Source organism: Rhinoderma darwinii, chromosome 3 (genome assembly GCF_050947455.1).
Source record: "Rhinoderma darwinii isolate aRhiDar2 chromosome 3, aRhiDar2.hap1, whole genome shotgun sequence".
NCBI lineage: Eukaryota > Metazoa > Chordata > Amphibia > Anura > Rhinodermatidae > Rhinoderma > Rhinoderma darwinii.
In genome coordinates, this window is record NC_134689.1 from 401,534,420 (window position 1) to 401,556,231 (window position 21,812).

Consider the following 21,812-nt stretch of genomic DNA (forward strand, 5'->3'; position numbering starts at 1 on the left):
AAAGAGACTCTGTCACCACATTATAAGTGCCCTCTCTCTTATATAAGACGATCGGCGCTATAATGTAGGTGACAGTAATGCTTTTTATTTCGAAAAACAATCTATTTTAAACCACTTTATGAGCGATTTTAGCTTTATGCTAATGAGTTTCTTAATGCCCAAGTGGGCGTGTTTTACTTTAGACCAAGTGGGCGTTGTACAGGGGAGTGTATGACGCTGACCAATCAGTGACCAATCAGCATCATACACTTCTCTCCATTCATTTACACTGCACTAGCGATATAGTTATATCACTATGTGCAGCTACATACACAAACCCTAACATTACTACAGTGTCCTGATAATGAATACACATGAAATCCAGCCTGGACGTCATGTGTATTCAGAATCCTGACACTGCTGAATCTTTTCTGTGAGATTCCAGCAAGGCAAGCGTAATCTTGCGAGATTACGATGTAACCTGTCATTTCAAACGAGATTACGCTTGCCTTGCCGGAATCTCACAGAAAAGATTCAGCAGTGTCAGGATTCTGAATACACATGACGTCCAGGCTGGTAGTGATGTATATTCATTATCAGGACACTGCAGTAATGTTATAGTGTGTGTATGTAGCTGCACATAGTGATATAACTATATCGCTAGTGCAGTGTAAATGAATGGAGAGAAGTGTATGATGCTGATTGGTCACTGATTGGTCAGCGTCATACACTCCTCTGTACAACGCCCACTTGGTCTAAAGTAAAACACGCCCACTTGGGCATTAAGAAACTCATTAGCATAAAGCTAAAATCGCTCATAAAGTGGTTTAAAATAGATAATTTTTCTAAATAAAAAGCATTACTGTCACCTACATTACAGCGCCCATCTCCTTTTTTTTTTTTTTTTTAGTTAAACAATTAGTGTATAGGTGATTAAACATTGTTTTAATTTTTTCACGAGTCAAGAAATATTATAAATTAGATTCTAATTTATAACATTTCCCAGTTCTGGTCACTAGAGGGAGCAATTCCCAAAATTGCAGCATTGGCATGTGGTAAAGCAACCACATTGCTTTATGCTGCAAAATTTGAGAAGACTCACTCGCTCTAGTGAGCTCACAGAATCCCCCCTCCCTTATCCTGGCTAGTGCCAGGAGAAAGGAGGGGATTGAACGGTCTAACCTCCTACACTGTGTGTCGCCATTTTTTGAGCTAACACACAGTGTAGAAGGTTTACATACAGTAGTAAACACACTGAAACACGAACATACATAGAAATCACTTACCTGCTCCAGTCGCCGCCGGTCCGTCCGCTCCGTCTGCTCCCTCCCCTCCGTCTGCTCCCTCCCCTCCAAGTGCACAAGTCCGGAAGCCGCGACCGGATGTAGTAATCTTACTGTCCGGCCGCGGCTTCCGGTCCACAAGAAAATGGCGCCGGACGTCGCTCGGCCGAAGACCTTCAATTTGGACTGTGCATGAGCCGTTCCCACACAGACGGCGTACAGCATAGTGGATTGAACGGGCCCCGTTCGCATTCACTATGGGACTGTATGTGCCGTATTCCATGTCTGTATGTGTCGTTAATCGACACATACAGAGATGGAGAAAAAAAATGGCAGCCCCCATAGGGAGGAAAAAGTTCAAAAATAAAAAAAAGTAAAACACAAACACACAAATAAATAAAAAAAATGTAATAACATACTAAAAGCAAATTGATATAAAAAAAAAATTATTCCGCGACACTGGTCCTTTAAGCATGTATGTTATCTCTCTGGATGGAGATAAGCAGCTGCCAGACACAAATAGACCTCTTATCGGATGAGAAGAATAGGAAATCTTACCTGTCTGATTCCAGGCTGCCTCCATTGTTGACACAGTAGACCTAGAATTGTTGGTGGGTCGGGACCCACTGAGAAATAATATAATGACTATGTGTTACTTGGCTTTTAGTGGCTGGCCCTTTAAGTAGATGATATTAACTATCTGTGCACTGTGTGCCTCTTTGTCTGTCTTATTGTTATGTAAATGAACCGCTGTTCTCCTGGATTTTATTCACTTTACTGTACACGATGATGATTAACGACACGACGCAACTGGAGCAGAAGATTATGTTTATGTATAAGGCTTCCGTCCATAGAAAATCATGAAAAAAATGCATTAAAGTAGAACTCCAACTCCAATATATCACATCTTTAAATTGGGGTGTACAGAGCAGAGCATTGGTGCTTGTGAAGGTGCTAAGTAGTCATCTGACTGACCCCGCTGATATTATGTTTACATGTGGCCCAATATAATTAAAGGTGGAATCCCCCTTTAAATGTAAAACAACTGTATGTGTCTACTGGGTGTTGGCTCAGAGTGGCCTCCTGTCTCTCCAAGCTCATTGTTACCATTTAACTCGTTTTTACCCCTCAAAAGTGTATTTATTATTTGAACGGACATCACTATAGTGATGAGACAGCTGGGGGTTGTAGTCCCCCTTAGTATTACCCAGATCATGGATAATGTATGTTAAAAGCCCCATGCCAAGGAAGATACAATGGCGTAGTTCATGGCATAGTCCGGTATTGACAGCGGCAGCTTCTGTATCATCTTGTGGTCACCATTTGAATTTACAGCATTGCTGTAAAGCATCATGGTCCTGATTTTAGGGAACATGAAAAGGAATTGACCTGCATTTAGTCTCTAAATAACCAGATATATATATAATTGATTAAATGTATAATATAAAAGGTGGAGTTGCCCTTTAAAGCAATTTAATAATAAAACACAAGAGTTCAGAAATGTAACTGGTTTTACTTAAGTCATATTAATGTAACAGTACAAGGAGTGGGCACTGCCCGCCAGATTAGTGCCCACATACACAACCAAACCTTATAAATAACAATATAAATACAGAATAAAACTTTATAACATATAAATAACAAAATAACAGTAATACAAATCACAACAGGAGGTAAAGCACACTTGTCCTTATCTCAGTGCCCACAACATGCCATCTGTGTCCCTGGATGTGGAGTAGCACACAGTCTGACGTCAGAGGGGATTTTCTTCGGGTGTCAGTTTTGCCACCCATGGCCCCACCCCCCACAGTCACTCATCATCAGTAAGTGCCTTCATCTTGGTCTTGCTCTTTTTGCCATCTGTGTTCCTGGCTGTGGAGTGGTAGACAGAAGTGTAAGAGTCCTTAGTCAAAGGGCAAAATCTTCGGGTGTGAGCCTTGTCACCGGTGGACCCACACTGTGGGCAAATGTAGCTCCTGAGGATTGGGCACATCACTTTCCCACTGTAGTCCTTCAGGCTGTGGGCAGTGTAGAAGCTGGGTGCCTCCCCGTTGTGCTTGCAGAAGGAGCACTGTGTATAATCAAGGTCCCTCTTTAGGGTGTCAGGATCGCAGTTTTGGGGTGTTAGAGCCTCAGGTGGCAGCGGGCATCTCCTCCGATTTTTCCCTCTTCTGCATCGCTCACTTGCTGCTGCTTTCTTGGTGCCCTCCTGGCTCTGAGCTTTCTCCTGTAAGCAGCGGATCTTGGCTTTATCTTGTGCCAAACACATCCAGATTCGGGTAACTTCTTGCAGCTCTTGTGTCTTGTCCTGTTTACACCTTGGTGCCCCTTCTGTGAGCATGCGAAGTGCCAGCGCATCAGTAGTGCCAGGATCCTCTTCCACTTCTCGGCTGCTGGCACCTGCTGGCATCTGGCTGGTTGTCTGGGCTGCTTTGAGGGTGGCATTGAGGCCCAGATAGTCTCTCCACATGCTGAATGCCATGTTCTGCCCTCTCTGCTGTGCACTGGCGTCTGTACAGGAGGACATCAGATGTCTTTTAAAAAAAACAATTCCCTCCCCCCCCTCACCCACCCCCTACAAGGAGTAACCTGATAACTTTTAACCATAGCACTGCCAGCTGCTTCTCTCCACTATATGCCTCCAATAAAACATGAATTTCTGATTATTCTGATTATTTTTATTACAATGGGATTGAAGTTTTACTATTACACATAATCATTGCAGTGGTATTCTGGGGTTCACATATTTCCCAGGGTTTTTTTTATTTTTATACAACATTGTCTTGTCACAGGACAGAGATGATGATGATGATGATGATGATGATGATGATAATGATACCTGACGATAGCAAAAACTACTGTAGGAAACCAGACAAACTAAATGGTGAATCAGAACCGCAGTACCGCAATGCGGACACAAGATGGCGCGCTGGCCCCCGGGAGAGCTCTGTATAACTTCCTATGGAGTTTCATAATAATCACATCCTGTTACTGGATACAATGTTGCTGGTTTTTTCCTCCTGTTTTCCTTCTTGCAGACAGTGAGGGTCCTGCAGGGTCAGACTGAGGGCACAGACGTAAGGGAGAAACCTGCTGGGACTTGTAGTTCCCTGTCATTTCTACTATGTGTTTATGATTGATATGGTAAACTTTCTCTTTAGCGTTGTCATCAAGCAGTACCTGTCAGATCAGTGGGGTTGGGGGATCCCCTTTTCTTGCTGCTGCTGGGACACCCCCCCCCCATGATTGACTGTTATCATCTATGGACCTGCAATGTGTGTGCTGTATAGAAGTATTACATGGCACCTATGGAAGGGGGAGCTGAAACTGGTGCAACGCTCAACTTTGGACAATAAAGAGAGGGGGTCCTTATAGAGATCCTATAACCTTAACCTCTGCAAATAGGACCCTATATTATGGGTTACTTACTGCAGACAACTTGACTTCCTTTACTATAGTGTGTAATTATTTATTAGGGATGCCCACAAGACTCTCAGGGTCAGACCAGTTACCTATAGGTGCAGCAGTGCAGTGGGTGGCCGGCATTGTCACCCTCCAATCTGCAGAATTGCTGGTGATATTGGAAATGTGCCACCGCAGCCAGGATTTCTCCAGGAACGATAGCTGCCGCTGTCCAGTGCTCAAATACAAGGCACATTTTGGGGTCTATTATTCTTTTTTTAGGCTGGAGTTTTTCTTTAAACTGTCATTTTAGTGATTATGTAATTAAGTAGTAAGACAGATGGCGCTCACCAGTCCAAGAAGGGGCTTCATATCAAAAACCACCATAGCCCCCACCTGGCGTATACCACATTCTCACCCGCTATCCCCTATAGGGGAGAAATATTGCCTCACCCGTTGTATATCTGAGGGATGATGACCCAAACTGATCATGGGGCAAACCTGAGCTGTAGCCTCCCCCAATTATTGTGCTGAACATTAGGGTGACAGTTCCTTTGTGTCCCCTGGAGATGCTTTGGACGTCCCATGATCGCTGTGTGTCCCTATGACATGAGCAAGCAATAGGATATCACAAAAAGGTGCCACCCTAGACCCCACCCCCGTCCCAGTGCATTATAGGGGCAGTCTGTTTTGAACAACCCCTCCCCCCAATTATTTATCCATAGGACCCTTTATATAGATAAGAGTTTTTCATATCAGACAACCCTTTGTTTCTTTGATGAGTGGTAATTGGTGGGGGGGGGGGGGTAGTAACAGCTCTGAGCAGTGAGAACAATCTCTGGGGGTGATTAAATTATTGAAGACTGCCCCGCCCCTTACATTAGTTGTCACTGACACCTAGCCTGGCAGGGCCTCTATCAGGGCAGTACGACCGGTACTATCATCAGGGGTCTGACCGCAAATATGAAGACAAGGGGAGCACCACAGACCGCCCGCAGATACACTATATGGAGAAAAGTATTGGGACACATCTCTTAATCAATGAATTCAGGTGTTTTATTGAGTCCCAGTCCCACAGGTGTATAACATCCAGCACCTCGCCATGCAGTCGTCTTTACAGACATATGTGATAGAATGGGTCGTTGTAAAGACATCACTGAATTCCAGCGCGGTCCTGTAATAGGACGTCACCGTTGTAACAAGTCAGGTCCTAACATTTCTTCCCTCCTAGATATTCCACCATCACCTGTGAGTGATATTATTGTAAAGTGGAAGCGTTTAGGAACCACAGCAACTCAGCCACGAACTGCAGACCACGTAAAGTTACAGAGCGGGGGGGGGGGGGGGGGGCGAGTGCTGAGGCGCACAGTGCATAAAAGTCGCCGACGCTCTGCTGACTCAGTAACTGCAGAAACCTCCTCTGGTATTAACATCCACACAAAAACTGTGCCCGGGAGCTTCATGACATGGGGGGCCGAGCAGCTGCATGCCAGCCTTACATCACCAAGCACAATGGCAAGCGTCGGATGGAGTGGTGTGAAGCCGCCGCCACTGGACTCTGGAGCAGTGGAAACGTGTTCTGTGGAGTGACGCTTCTCCATCTGGCAGTCTGATGGATGAGTCTGGGTTTGGTGAATGCCAGGAGAGCGTTACCCACCTGACTGCAATGTGCCAACTGTAAAGTTTGGTAGAGGAAGGATAATGCTATGGGGATGTTTTTCAGGAGTCGGTCCTTTAGTTCCAGTGAAGGGAAATCTTAATTCTTCAGCATACCAAGGCATTTTGGACAATTGTAGCTTCCAATTTTGTGGGAACAGTTTGAGGTTCGGCCTTTTTGTGTTCCCCATGATTTCTCCCCAGTGCACAGGGTCCATAAAGCCATGGTTGGTTGGTTGGTTGAGTTTGGTGTGGAAGAACTTGACTGGCCGCACATAGTTCTGACCTCAACCCCATCCAACACCTTTGGGATGAACTAGAATGGAGATTGTGATCCAGGCCCCCTCCCCCAACATCAGTGTCTGGCCTCACAAATGCTGTTCTGCCTGAATGGGCACAACTTCCCACAGACACCCTCCAAAATCTTGTAGAAAGGCTTCCCAGAAGAGTCAACGCTGTTTTACTGCAATGGGGGAACCAACCCCATATTAATGCCTATGGATTTAGAATGGGATGTCAGAAAAGCTTCTGTAGTGTAATGTGTAGGTGTCCCAATACTTTTGTCCACAATATATATATATACAAAGCACACAAGAATATGGCGACAGCACACTGTGAACACTAATGCCACCTAAGCCACTAAATATAAATAAATATGCATTACTGCTAAATCTACTTACAATATGGAGGTTCTTAGCGCACATTTTGATCAAATTGTGTGAGCCCACCTGCCACGACAAGACGACCATGCTTCACATGCACCAAGAACTGGGACTAAACCTACATATACTTGGGGATGGTAGAAACCAGAATTAAACTAATTAAAATAACCCAGGGCAGAATGGGAGGAATGCAAGATCAAAAATGGAGGCAGTTACTAACCCCACATATATGAATCACATAAACAACACAAAAGTATGAACAGCATATTCCAACAAAATGATACAAAATGTATCTTGTGTGCAAATATACAGCACACAAGAAAATGGTGACAGCACACCGTTCGGAGGTCGCTGTGAAGTGGTAAGTGGACTAATACTTTCTGATCATTTTCTAAGAACCTCCCGTTCATGTTTGTGCAGCAATAGATGAATGTATAAAAGTGGATGTGCGCTCCATGTCTTGTAGGGAAGTAATGTAATGTGTTTATAATGACCCATCAGTAATCCGCTTCATGTAGACGACCTTTCTTATTTTTAGTTGGTATACTATTCTTACTATTACTTTATACTAAATGACTCATGACTTGGATAAGTAGAGTCGTGTGATGTATACCGTACCATAACCCCCCTCTCAAATTCTCCTTAAGAAAGAAACAACACCTGAAACATAGGTTGGATTTTAATGGCCACAGCAGCCGTTTTATTAATAATTTACATAAAATAAAATTTCCATAAACAAAACATTATATAAACATAATATAACATAGAATTCCCCAAAATTGAATTCTTCCATAATCATGAAAACAGACCCTAAGGTGGGATTCACACGACAGGGTTTTCCTGCCGGGTGCCGGCCGTTCATAAATCAGCCGACACCCGGCAGCATTAGGAATAATAGACCCCTAATGGGGCTATTCACACGACCGATTTTTTGACGGCCGGGAAAACCGGCCGTCAAAAAATGGGGCATGCCTTATTTTCGGCCGGGTGCCCGGCCACACGGCCCCCATAGAAGTCTTTGGGGCCGGGTAATACACGGCCATCACCGGAATGTGTCCCGAGTGATGCCCGGGTCTACCGTCGCTCGCGCACGCTCTCTCTCCTCCTCACAGTGCAGAGTTCATATGAGGAGGAGGAGGAGGGTCTTTTTTTGCTCCCTGTAGGAGTCGGAATCCCAAATCCCCGGCCAGGGATTGGGGATTCCGCTACAGGAGAAGTGCGTGACTACACTGTCCATATATGGACACAGCGAAGTCACTCACTTCTGCAGCGGAATCCCAGACTCTATGGCCGGGGATGCCGCTACAGGAGAAGTGCGTGACTACACTGTCCATATATGGACACAGCGAAGTCACGCATTTCTGCAGCGGAATCCCCGACTCTATGGCCGGGGATGCCGCTACAGGAGAAGTGCATGACTACACTGTCCATATATGGACACAGCGAAGTCACGCACTTCTGCAGCGGAATCCCAGACTCTATGGCCGGGGATGCCGCTACAGGAGAAGTGAGTGACTACACTGTCCATATATGGACACAGCGATGTCACTCACTTCTGCAGCGGAATCCCCGACTCTATGGCCGGGGATGCCGCTACAGGAGAAGTGCGTGACTACACTGTCCATATATGGACACAGCGATGTCACTCACTTCTGCAGCGGAATCCCCGACTCTATGGCCGGGGATGCCGCTACAGGAGAAGTGCGTGACTACACTGTCCATATTTGGACACAGCGAAGTCACGCACTTCTGCAGCGGAATTCCCGACCTGTGGCAGGGAATTCCTCTTCAGGAGAAGTCAGTGACTACACTGTCCATATATGGACATTGAAGTCAGTGACTTCTCCTGGAAGGCGGGGGGGGGGGATGGGTGCAACCTACAGGGGGCTGGGTGGCATCACCTACAGGGGGCAGGGTGGCATCGCCTACAGTGGGCAGGGTGGCATCGCCTACAGGGGGCTGTGTGGCATCGCCTGCAGGGGGCTTTGTGGCATCGCCTAGAGGGGGCAGGGTGGCATCGCCTACAGGGGGCAGGGTGGCATCGCCTACAGGGCGCTGTGTGGCATCACCTACAGGGGGCTTGGTGGCATCACCTACAGGGGACTTGGTGGCATCACCTACAGGGGACTTGGTGGCATCACCTACAGGGGGCTGGGTGGCATTACCTACAGGGGGCTGGGTGGCATTACCTACAGGGGACAGGGTGGCATTCCTACAGGGGGCTGGGTGGCATCACCTACAGGGGGCTGGGTGGCATCGCCTGCAGGGGGCTGTGTGGCATCACCTGCAGGGGGCTCTGTGGCATCACCTACAGGGGGCTGTGTGGCATCACCAACAGGGGGCTGGGTGGCATTACCTACATGGGGCTGGGTGGCATTACCTACCAGGGGGGCAGTGCCATTATCTACAAAGGGCTGTGTGTGGCAACAAATTTAAATGAAATTCATCCGATTTTAAAACGGACAGGGAAAAAAACGGATGCAAATCGGGTCCAAATCGGCCGGTAAAAACGGCAACTCGGCCCGGAACGGAATCGGAACGGATGCAAACCGGATGCAAACCGGCCGGGAAAATCGGCCAAAAACTGACGATTTTCCCGGCCGACACTCGGACCCTGTCGTGTGAATGAGGCCTAACAGGGTCAATATATAAAAAACAATAAAATAACAACCAATAAAATAACCATGGGAAGTCTTTGAAGTTATTGCAAATGAGAATAGCCATCTGCCACCACCACTTGTTTTACCTCCAGCCGTAACCAGGCTCGGAGGCACCGCTCACCTCTGCAGATGGCTTTTTGCCCGTAAAGCACTTCAAAGGGGTAACACCCTAAGAAGCCTTCCATATATTTTCTGGGGGACACATGGGGGACAATGCGGAAATAGCCCTATTGACCTTAATACGGGCCTTATTCATTCTTTCCACTGAACATGCAAAGCGCCACGTTTTTCTAGGCACAATAGACAAAACTGTGACTAAGCACGGGTGTAACACCCATAAGCACAAGTCATGCTTGATGTCTCTCACTAATTCACGAAACGGGCGCACACCCAAATAGTTTCCACCGACATGCAGCACCAGGATCTCAGGAACCCGGTCTAGCTGTGCATAAGTCTGAAATTCGGGTAAACTCCTGTTCCAAACCATGCCTCGGAATCCCAGCCAATGCAAGACAGTGTCGGCCCGCGGGATCCGAAGTTGACGACCGTCCGGGTGGACATCTGCCCTCAGGGCGCCCCAATGCACATATGAATGCCTCAATATCCACACAAGACAAGGGCGTGAACCTGTAATGAGAGAAAAACACACGCATACACTGATAAGCCAACAAGCACCACACACTGAAGCATCACAACACAGAACAACACACATCACCCAGCCACCCCCAGGCATAACAAACAACCTTAGATCAGATGCGGGCGAACATAAGTCTGGAACCTATGAGACTCCCACCTCCCAATACGCCTCACCCCAGCATAGTCCAACCCCCAACGCGCCGCCTCCGTCACCGCACCAATGCGGAAAGAGTGCAATGAATAGTCATCAGGACATACCCCAGCCGCCACCAAGCATCTTTTAAACACTGCACCGAACTGAAACCTAGATAGAAAAGAACCATCTCCATGCCGAAGCAAAGGAAAACCAGATAAACTTACCTGTACCCCAAACTCACCCATGCACTGAACCGGACACATCGCCAACCCAGGGAGGGCGAACAACACTGCTCTGTTCCCGCGACCTATCTGATCCGTTTTCGACCGACGCAACACTAACTCCACCCTATCGCCATAAAGCTCCACATCCTCATGCATAATGTAGCCCGCACGCGACCCACTCGGCAACACTAGCTCGCCCACTCTAAACACACCAAAAAACGCTAACGAAAAGGCTAAACGAAACTAACGAACCTCAAAAGCCGAGCTGCATACCTCTTCAACCACCGTTCCTAAGGAGCAGAGAAGCCGGAAGGAAACAGACCGCCGACGATCAATAACCAACCTACCCTTACGTAAAACCTTCAAAGCCTGGCATGCCAAAAATTCTTTGGTGATATCTTTTAAGCCCCGCAATTTCAAACCAAAGGCTAAAGCCGACACAAATTTATTTACTCTTGACACCGTAAAACACGACTCATACACGTCCCCTATCCAATATAACAAAGCCACTAACCTGTCCTGATCCAACTGTACATCACCTAATGCCCTAACCCAACTTTCCCACTGCTGCCACCCAGAAACATAAGCAACCCACGTAGACCTGGCCAATTACCGCTCAATCAAACCTTCTGCTGCAGTGAAATCAGCTCCCATAGGTGATCCGGGAGAGCCGTGCAGATCCGCTCCAGGCGCCAACTGTCGGAAACAATCCCACTGCGAGCGAGAACGAGCGCCAGCAATGCAATTGTCAACACCAGGCACTGCCAGTACACAAGCATTTAAAGACAAACAAACGAGCACTAAATGCCGCAATAACTGTACAACAGGGGGAGCAGATGCGGATACATTACACCGTGTTCCAAATTATTATGCACATTGGATTTAAGTGTCATAAACATTTAATTATTAGTTTTTCAATTAAACTCTTGGATGGTATTGTGTCTAAGGGTATGTTCACACGGCGGGGGTCCGTAACGGCTGAAATTACGGGGATGTTTCAGCCTGAAAACATCCCCGTAATTTCAGCCGTACCGGCATGTGCAGGCGCTTGAACGCCGCGTCAATTACGGCCGTAATTAGCGCTGCTATTCATTGGAGTCAATGAATAGCGGCTCCAATTACGGCCAAAGAAGTGACAGGTCACTTCTTTGACGCGGGCGTCTAGTTACGCGCCGTCATTTGACAGCGGCGCGTAAATATACGCCTCGTGTGAACAGACAAACGTCTGCCCATTGCTTTCAATGGGCAGATGTTTGTCAGCGCTATTGAGGCGCTATTTTCAGACGTAATTCGGGGCCAAAACGCCCGAATTACGTCCGTAAATAGGCCGTGTGAACATACCCTTAGGGCTCTTTGGATCATTGTAATCAATCTCAGACACCTGTGATAATTAGTTTTCCAGGTGTGCCCAATCAAAGGAAAACTACTTAAGAAGGACGTTCCACATTATTAAGCAGGCCACAGGTTTCAAGCAATATGGGAAAGAAAAAGGATCTCTCTGCTGCCGAAAAGCGTGAAATAGTGCAATACCTTGGACAAGGTATGAAAACATTGGATATTTCATGAAAACTTATGCGTGATCATCGTACTGTGAAAAGATTTGTGGCTGATTCAGAGCACAGACGGGTTCGGTCAGATAAAGGCAAAATGAGGAAGGTTTCTGCCAGACAAATTAATAGGATTAGGAGAGCAGCTGCTAAAATGCCATTGCAAAGCAGCAAACAGGTATTTGAAGCCGCTAGTGCCTCTGGAGTCCCGCGAACCTCAAGGTCTACACCGTAGGATCCTCCGATTTGCAAGTGTGCATGAAGCTATTATTCGGCCACCCCTAAACAATGCTCACAAGCAGAAACAGTTGCAGTGGGCTCAGAAATACATGAAGACTCATTTTTAAACCGTGTTGTTTACTGATGAGTGCCGTGCAACCCTGGATGGTCCAGATGGATGGAGTAGTGGATGGTTGGTGAATGGCCACCGTGTCCCAACAAGGCTGCGACGTCATCAAGGAGGTGGCGGAGTCATGTTTTGGGCTGGAATCATGGGGAGAGAGCTGGTAGGGCCCTTTAGGGTCCCTGACGGTGTGAAAATGACCTCTGCAAAGTACGTAGAGTTTGTGACTGACAACTTTCTTCCGTGGTCCAAAAAGAACTGTGCCTTCCGTAGCAAAATTATCTTCATGCATGACAATGCACCATCTCATGCTGCAAAGAATAACTCTGTGTCATTGGCTGCTATGGGCATAATAGGAGAGAAACTTATGGTGTGGCCCCCATGATCCCCTGACCTCAACCCTATTGAGAACCTTTGGCGCATCCTCAAGCAAAATATCTATGAGGGTGGGAGGCAGTTCACATCAAAACAGAAGCTCTGGGAGGCTATTCTGACATCCTGCAAAGATATTCAAGCAGAAACTGTCCAAATACTCACAAATTCAATGGATGCAAGAATTGTGAAGGTAATATCAGAGAAGGGGTCCTATGTTAACATGTAACTTGGCCTGCTAAGTTTTTTTGATTGAAAGAGCTTTTGATTACTGTAAATATGACCTCCTGATGCTGCAAATTCAACAAATTACCATTTTAGTTCTCTTTACAACCTTTAAAATGTTTTGATCTCTGTTGTGCATAATAATTTGAAACAGTGCATTTTGAGTTTTTTATTTCTAGAAAAAAATCTGTTATCATTAGGAGATTTGTTCAATAAAATTTGCATTATACTCCAGCGGTTGATGGCTTGAAGATTATACTGACTGTCATTTGCATCGACTATTTAGGAAAATCAGCGAAAAATAACATTTGCGTAATAATTTGGAATGCGGAGTAATGTATAAATAAAATAATGTATAAGTATATGGACCCCAATGTAAAGTCTGTAATGGAAACTGCTCTCATCATATGGACTGCAGGGAACAGAGGTCATTTCTCACCCATTAGTACTCTAACTATGCCACATCTCTTAATACTAATAAATAAAACACATGACAACTAAATTATTATTTGTGGATGGGGTTCGGCCACAACTTTATTTTATTTATCTTTTAATTCTTGGGGTAAAAACCACTTGCCAACTTACTGCGGAGTCGTGGCGCTCAATCGCTTTCCCAGCAGCGTGTGAAGCTCGTCAGCCCATAACCACCAATTGTGATAATGAACCACCACAAGGAGGGCATGTAAACCTACATTGGACTCCGACCCCCACCAAGCAAAGAACAAGGCCTGTTCTATGCCATCCTGCAATCCTGAAAGGAAAATGTCAAGGCCAAGGTCTTTTAGATGAACCCCATCAGGCCACATAAGGCAACTATTGTCTCCTTCCAACTGTCTATGGCGTATTACTACACCACCCGAGCTATCCGTGTGTTGACTACTCTCCGGGCTCTTTCTACTGCCCCTGCGTCCCCCGCCCCTTGCCAACCACCCACGGGATCACTTCTGACCAAACTATGATTACTTCTGGGAAGAAAGCACCCATTCTTTCCACATCCGTCTTCATCAAAGTCAATAATTCAGCCATTCTCACGAAACACAAATCATTCCCCCCTACATGCAACACCAATACAACAGGAACACGAACATCCCTACTAATGGAAACGATTTCAGACAAAACTTGGGGCCATCGCAGGCCCCGCACGCCCCTCCTATGTACGTCAGCAGACTGGAAGCCCAAACATCGCCCTCTAGGCCGACATTCAGCTCTTTGGCCAAACATTAAGGGTATGTGCCCATGACAACCCCAAATACATCTGAAATTACGAAGCTGTTTTCAGGAGAAAACAGCTCCTGAATTTCAGACGTTTTTACAAGTGCACGCACATAATTGGAGCTGGTTTTCATTGGAGTAAATGAAAAACGGATCCAAATACGTCACAAGAAATGTCCTGCACTTCTTTGCCGCGAGCATAATTTTACGCGCCGTCTTTTGACAGCGACGGGTAAAATGACAGCTCGTCTGCACAAAACATCGTAAGACCCATTGCAATCAATAGGCAGATGTTTGCCGACGTATTGGAGCCATCTTTTCAGGCGTAATTCGAGGCGTAAAACGCCTCCATTACGTCTGAAAAGAGGTCGTGTGCACATACCCTAACTGTTTAAAAATTCAGGGCGAACATAACCAGCTTAACATTGGGAGCGCCCCCGACCAATGCACATAACCCCCCTTTCAGAGAGACCGTCCCTAGCCGCTTCCGTGGTCGCACCCATACATAAAGAATGGGTGCCGTAATCACCCGGGGGGCTCCAGCAGCCGTTAGGCATTTCTTCAGCATTGCAGAAAACTGGAATTTGGTATGGGGTGTACCATCTGCATTAGACAGAAATTGAGACCCACCCCCATGCATAGCGGATATGAGGTGACCAAGCCGACCGGGCAAGGGCCACTGACCACAGAGTTTATCAATATCCAAGTTCCCTTACCCAACTGGTCTGTCTTAGAACGCGTAATACGCAGGCGGATAAAACTAACCCCCACAACTACGTATCCCAGACCCAAAAACACCGAAAAATACTTACAAATGGACACAGCCAGGTCAGAAACGCTGATGAAGGAGTGAGCAGGTGCTTTAAATAATAATAGCCACTCCCACTAGTCTTGAGGGGAGTGGTGTGTCTGGTGCATGGGATGTGTAGTAAGAAATAATAAATGAATAGTGTGTGTGCAAGTGTAATACTATAAGTGAAATATAGGGGGCAGTAATGAGTGAAGTGCCTCAATAGAAATAAATGGATAATGGGGTGCAAGTGTGTGAAACATGGAGGGATAGTGTGTACGTCATGAGGCACAACGTGTATAGCCAGGTAGAAGCCTATTTGTGACGCCTTGATAGTTCATAGAGCGGGCTACCCTGCTTGCTAAGCCAAACGACAACACACCATGCTCTGTTTGGACTTGGAATGAGACACTAATTCACCAATGCGAAGAGCTCCAAAAAATGCCAAACCAAACGCCACCCCAAACAAAGCCACTTCGAATGGGGAAGAACACAGAGACGGCAGGCTGTCGAGCTAATTAGTCAATAAAGAAATGGAAATGGGCCTTCTACATTCTGAACGCACCTACTCCTTCTCCAACACTTTAACGCTTGTCTAATCAAGAAATGCTTACTAACGTCCCTGCAGTTGCAAATGAAAGGCAAGTCCAGATAAATGACGACGCGCAATCGCCGCCGACAAACCCAAGTCACGCAAGCTTTCAAATAATCGAACGTCACTGTAACAGTAGGTGACTGTTATGAGGACCGTAGATGTCCCGCGAACCCACGCAGGCCAACCACTCTCCCCATGCCTTACCATACAAAGTCCAAGTAGAAGCGACTACCGAATTCCTTATAAGCGGCATTAGTACCCCGTGACCAGTTCCCACAGCCGATCCGGGCAAGGATAGCCCTCCATATCCGCTCCTAGTAAGAGTTCTCGAAACACCTGAAATTGAAACTGAGACAAGGCATCAGCGACAGTATTCCGAACACCAGGCACATGACGGGCACTAAACCAGATATTAAAGTCCAAGCAACGAAGGACCAAATGACGAAGTAGGCTCAAAACTGGAAAGGATGAAGACGATAGATGATTAATACAGAAAACCACACTCAGATTATCAATCCAGAAGACTATCCTTTTATTAGCTAGCTGCGCTCCCCACAACTCGACCACTACTACAATGGGGAAGACCACCAGCAAAGTTAGGTTCTTGCACAGACCACTGGCCTCCCAAACCAGTGGCCAAGGGTGGGCGCACCAATGACATCCCAGGATAGCACCAAAACCTGTGGATCTCGCACCATTCGTGTACAAATTTATTTCCTCATTTGATACTTCCAAATCCTGACAACATGTATGACCATTATATTGGGACAAAAAAAATTTCATACCAGCAAATCCAAACGTAATGCATTGGAATAAAAGGGGATCTACTAAGCGTAAAGAGCATGTTTTTGCAGCAATGTATCAATGTATAAAAGTGGATGTGAGCTCCATGTCTTGTTCTCCCATGTTGGTAGATAAGTAAGACCCATCAGTAATCCGCTTCATGTAGATGACCTTTCTTATTTTTAGTTGGTATACTGTTCTTACTATTACTTTATAATAAATGACTCAATACTTTTACAGCTTTATGATATTTTATTAAGCTGATAATAAGAAAAGAATGTTTGACCTTTCTGTGGACACTGGTGGAAGTGTCCTTCATGATGGTATGGGGTGAGATGGACTTTCTATAAAATCTTTGTAAGGCTTGAGATTTCCTGAAGTGCAGAGTTTAAATGGATGACCCTTGCAAGAAGAGATGAACTTGGCTGTGTGCCATCAAGAGGTTACGACCCTCCGGCTCTATGCCATCAGGAGGTCATCACCATCAGGCTTTATGCCATTTGCAGATGTAAACTTCCGGCTATGCGCAATCCAGTTCTTCTCCAGATGGTAGAGAAGAGACAAACCCAGCAGTGTAGTCATAAGGAAATCGGCTCCTTACAAGCTCCTTGATCTTTCACAATGTCCTTTTTCAAAGGAATGTGACTTTGTTTCGTTGTGTAGTAAAATAAGGTCCGACCTTGCTGTGGGCGCTGGTGAAAGTATCCTCCATGATTTTAAGGAATAAGGTGGACTTCCTATATAGTCAGTGGTAGGCTTGGAATTCACTGAGGTGAAGAGTTTTAATGGATGACCCCTCCAAGAAGAGATGGACCTGGCTGTGTGCCATCAAGAGGTCACGACCCTCCGGCTGTGTGCCATCAGGAGGTCGTCACCATCAGGCATTGTGCCATTTCCAGATGTAAACTTCAGACTGGGGGCCATCGCCTCAGTTCTTCACAACTGACAGCAGATGGTAAAGAATAGACAAAAACCCAGCAGTGTGGTCATTAGAAGGCAAGAAGGTGAGATGCTGATGATCAGTAGGCTTTACTCAAACCTGTAATCTGGATGGAGCAGTGATGGTTCAGGAACAGGTGAGCACTTGTGATGCCTAAGTCATTTTTGCTCGTCCTCAGTCTTGCTCGCCTCTCCTTCTCACTTCTGATCGTCTGGGTTCTGGTGTTCTGTGTTCTTGTGTTCTGGGTTCTGGTGTTCTGGGTACTTGTGTTCTGGGTTGTTGACGTTGATAGACCAGAATCCTCTCCTTATGACTTTTAGTAGAAGGAGCTTTGCGTCCTCTGTTGTCAGAAGGTATTGAACGGGCCAAGACGATGTTACTGAATGTCACATTATACTTGCGTCTTGGTGTCTCTTTCACATCCTGTGGAGCAGGAGCTGTGGATGGTCCAGGACGTTCCTCGTTGGGCAGTACTGGTGTTCTCCTGGACTCTTGTACCCGAATTTCAGGGGTATAAATCGGCTCCTTACAAGCTCCTTGGTTTTTCAGAACATGATCTTTCGCAGGAATGTGACTTTCATTGGTTGTGTCCTTGGCTACGGCTGTACCTGTCAGCATTGATTCTGGTTCTTCATCAGAATCAGAGGGCTCTTCCTCCTCCTCCCTCTTGATCAGGACAGGCACTATAGCCAAGGACAGTATTAGGACGAGTGGTGACATCATGATGATACAGGCCACGCCATGAATGAGACGAGTATGAAGTTTGATCTCACAATCAGAGGGCTCTTTTTTGGGAACCACAGGTGGTGTGACGTCCTGTAACAGAAAGACGAATAATAAAGTCTTGTATATATTAGGTTACAGCGATATTTGTGTTCTTTCATCATCTCCTTTTCTTGGGTTAGGATTATGTCGAGATAAATTTATCACTTACCCCATAGACCGTTGCTTTTATCCAGTCGTAGAACCTCTGTAATATGGTCGGCTTCTCACGGGGGGCAATAGATTCACTTGGAACATTCTGTAAAACAGATTTATGATGTATTTATGAGATGTCACATGACTACCGCCATTACTATTTTAACCCCTATTGGGATGCAGCCTATTTTGGAATAAAGGACGCAGTAATTTTTTTAAATGTATTTTTATCTCTGCATTTAGAAAGCCATAACTTTTTTATTTTTTGTCAAAGTAGACATAAAGGTACTTGGTTTTTTCATGACAAGACTTAGGCCTCATGCACACGACCGTAGCCATGTGCATGGCCGTGATTTTAGGGTCAGCCGGGGGCGGAGTGTCACCTGCAGTTGTGTTTTGTTTTTTTTTCCACAGTTTTTTAACTCTTGATTTTAGTCCCACTATGGACTTTCTGGTCACTTATATAATACATTTCAGTTCTGTATTGCATTGCATTATATGTGTCAGTGTAAAGCTGGCAGGCAGCCTATTAGGTTTCCATGTATGCCAGACCAGGGGTTGTTAGGCCCCCGGCTGCCATAGCAACCCATCGGCACACAGCAATCACGTTCACTGGGCGCAGATGGGGGTGACAGAGTGAGGCCACTAATGGGTTAAACTTTTTGGAACAGAGTTATCTTCATTCCCGGCAGTTACCGCAGGGGTGCCGGTTGTATATCTCCTGAGGCCGCACCATTACAGCGTCGTTATAGTACGAGAGCTCACAGTAACTAATGGCGGGCCACGGCATATTATCATGGTGTAGGGCGGAAAGGGGTTAAATTGCAATGATCACCATAGTTACACCTCAAAATTGCCCTTTCTACCCACAACTTATACAGGGACAATACTCTATAGCAGGGGTCGGGAACCTATGGCTCGCGAGCCAGATATGGCTCTTTTGATGGCCGTATCTGGCTCGCAGACAGGGCTCCTACCTGTCTATGGGAGGGATGCACGTTGCAGCCGCACAGCTCAGTATAGTACACATGACTATGAGAGCGGGGCTGCGGCTGTGTAATTCAGCCACAGCCCCGCTCCTGAGTCCTGACATATGCGCGCGGGGTCAGCATCATGTGATGCGGCCGGCGCTGCACTAATGATCTGCGGCATTGAAGACAGAACATGGCGGGCGCGCTACAAAGCACCCCCATGTTGTCTTCAGTGCCTGAACTGCCGCTCATTAGTGCAGCGCCGGCCGCATCTCCTCATGCTGACCGCGCGCGCACTTCCTGTCAGGAGCGGGGCAATGGCTGTATTACACAGCCGCAGCCCCGCTCTATAACGCCGGAGATCAGAGAACCTCTCATCTCCGCCGTTATTCCCGTGAATGCTGCGATCACAGCTGACTGCAGCATTCAGGGGAAAGTGAGAAGGGGGGATGCCCCTGGATCGCATCACAGGGAATTCCTGTGACGCGATCGAGGGCCATACCATATATGGGCAGACAGCCCAGGGTCTATTGACGGACCCCAGGGCTGTCTGACCATATCTCTTGTTGTTAGGATATACCCAAGTATGTCCTAACAACTGCCTGTGTGCTATCTGTCCACAGGCTAATGTACTGGCACATATCTGATATATGTCAGTACATTAAAGTTTAAAAATAAAGTAAAAACAAAGTATGGTTACATTTTTAAAAAAATATACACCTTCACCTTTTTTACAATAAACATTAAAATAAGTCTCAATACATAAAATACACACATTCAGTAATGGCGCGGACAACAATGTTTTTGCATCATTTATGATGTGTACGCTGTAAAAAAATGAAATAAACACGGCTTTCATTCACTTATTAATGTGAGGCGCGAGGTGCGATGAATTTACCCTCCATGTTCCTCACATTAATAGTAATTAACCCCATCATGTACCTCGCCTATCTGCGCATGCGCGAGTTCAAAGAGACAGAGAGTCCTGGGTCCTGCCGCCGATGGCCATAGTGAAGCGCTCCTGCACGAAATGGTGAGTATATCTTAAATTCTATATTTTAAGGGTAAAAGTTGGGGGTCGTCTTATACGCCCAGTCGTCTTATACGCCGACATATACGGTAGTTCTTTGATGGCCTGATAAGCATTGGCGGCAGTGGTGAGCGGCAGGGAGCATGGACTACATTTCCCATAACTCCCTGCATAGCCGCGCCGTCTGCAAGCACGCACCTGCGTCCCCTAGTGAAGCGGCATCTGCCTCCTCCCTTGTGTCTCCCTTGGACGTTCCAGAAACCCCTGGCTGTGCTGCTGCTTTGAAGGTGAACATTATAACATGGAAATTGTTACACAGCCTCATGGTCAGCAGCAGTGAGCTGCATCAATAAAGGGGCTGTGTAATACAGTGTGTCCCACCAACCCCCCCTTCCCACTTCACCCCTGAAAATAATCCCACATAATCCATAATATAGCCCCCCCCCCAAAAAAAATAAAAATATGGCCTTAAAAAACATCTGCCACCCATATTACACTCTTGGGGGCTTTAAATTAATCTCTTGTGGGCATAAGAAACTGATTTAAAGGACCACTATCAGGGCAAAAATCTGTTCTGAGCGCTTTATTACAGCTCTGGAGGTCTCCCAGATGGGTCTGAGCCTCTCTTTTTTGTTCATTTTCTATAAGACCAACACTTTTAAAAGGGCCACTGACAGATACAATTGCTCCAGCGGTCACTTAGTACACAAAGGAGTGTTCCTCTCTGCTGCACTAAGCCACCGCTGGACCTAAACAATAATTCGCTGTAAAATAATAAAATAGATAATTGACATAACTGACAATGCGTTGTGTGACATTTCCAACATTCCAGCTTCTTTCTTCTGCGAATGCCTCAAAGCTGGCATTCTCTCAACATCAGGTGGGAAGAATGCCAGCTTCCAGTCATGCGCAGGAAAAAGAAGAAGCCAGACTGCTGGACTGATGTCATGCATCGCAAGCTCACAATGTAAGTTATTTATTTAATTTTTTTACTGCTAATTACCATTGTTTCAGTCCAGTTGTGGCTTTATACAGCAGGGAGGAGCATTCCTTGCTGTACTAAGTGAACATTGGAGCGATTGATCTGTCAATGGCCCTTTAAACATATTGTACGGCTCTCGCGGAATTATATTTCAAAATATGTGGCGTTTACGGCTCTCTTAGCCAAAAAGGTTCCTGACCCCTGCTCTATAGGGTCCCTGAATAAAAAGCCCCAACAATAGAGAAGCTACTTACCCCAATGCACCACTCTCGTGTCCTTGTATGTCCAGGAGGAATGTACGGGTCCCCAACTGGGTCAGATAGAAATCCCTACAACACAAGTGATAGATGTAATGTAGACTCTATTCTATCCCGTGCAGGTAATGGGATTATTACATCTATATTCCTGTACAGCTGATTATTAGGATCTCCTCATCTACTTTATGTCTATTGTTTCTATGAAGAGC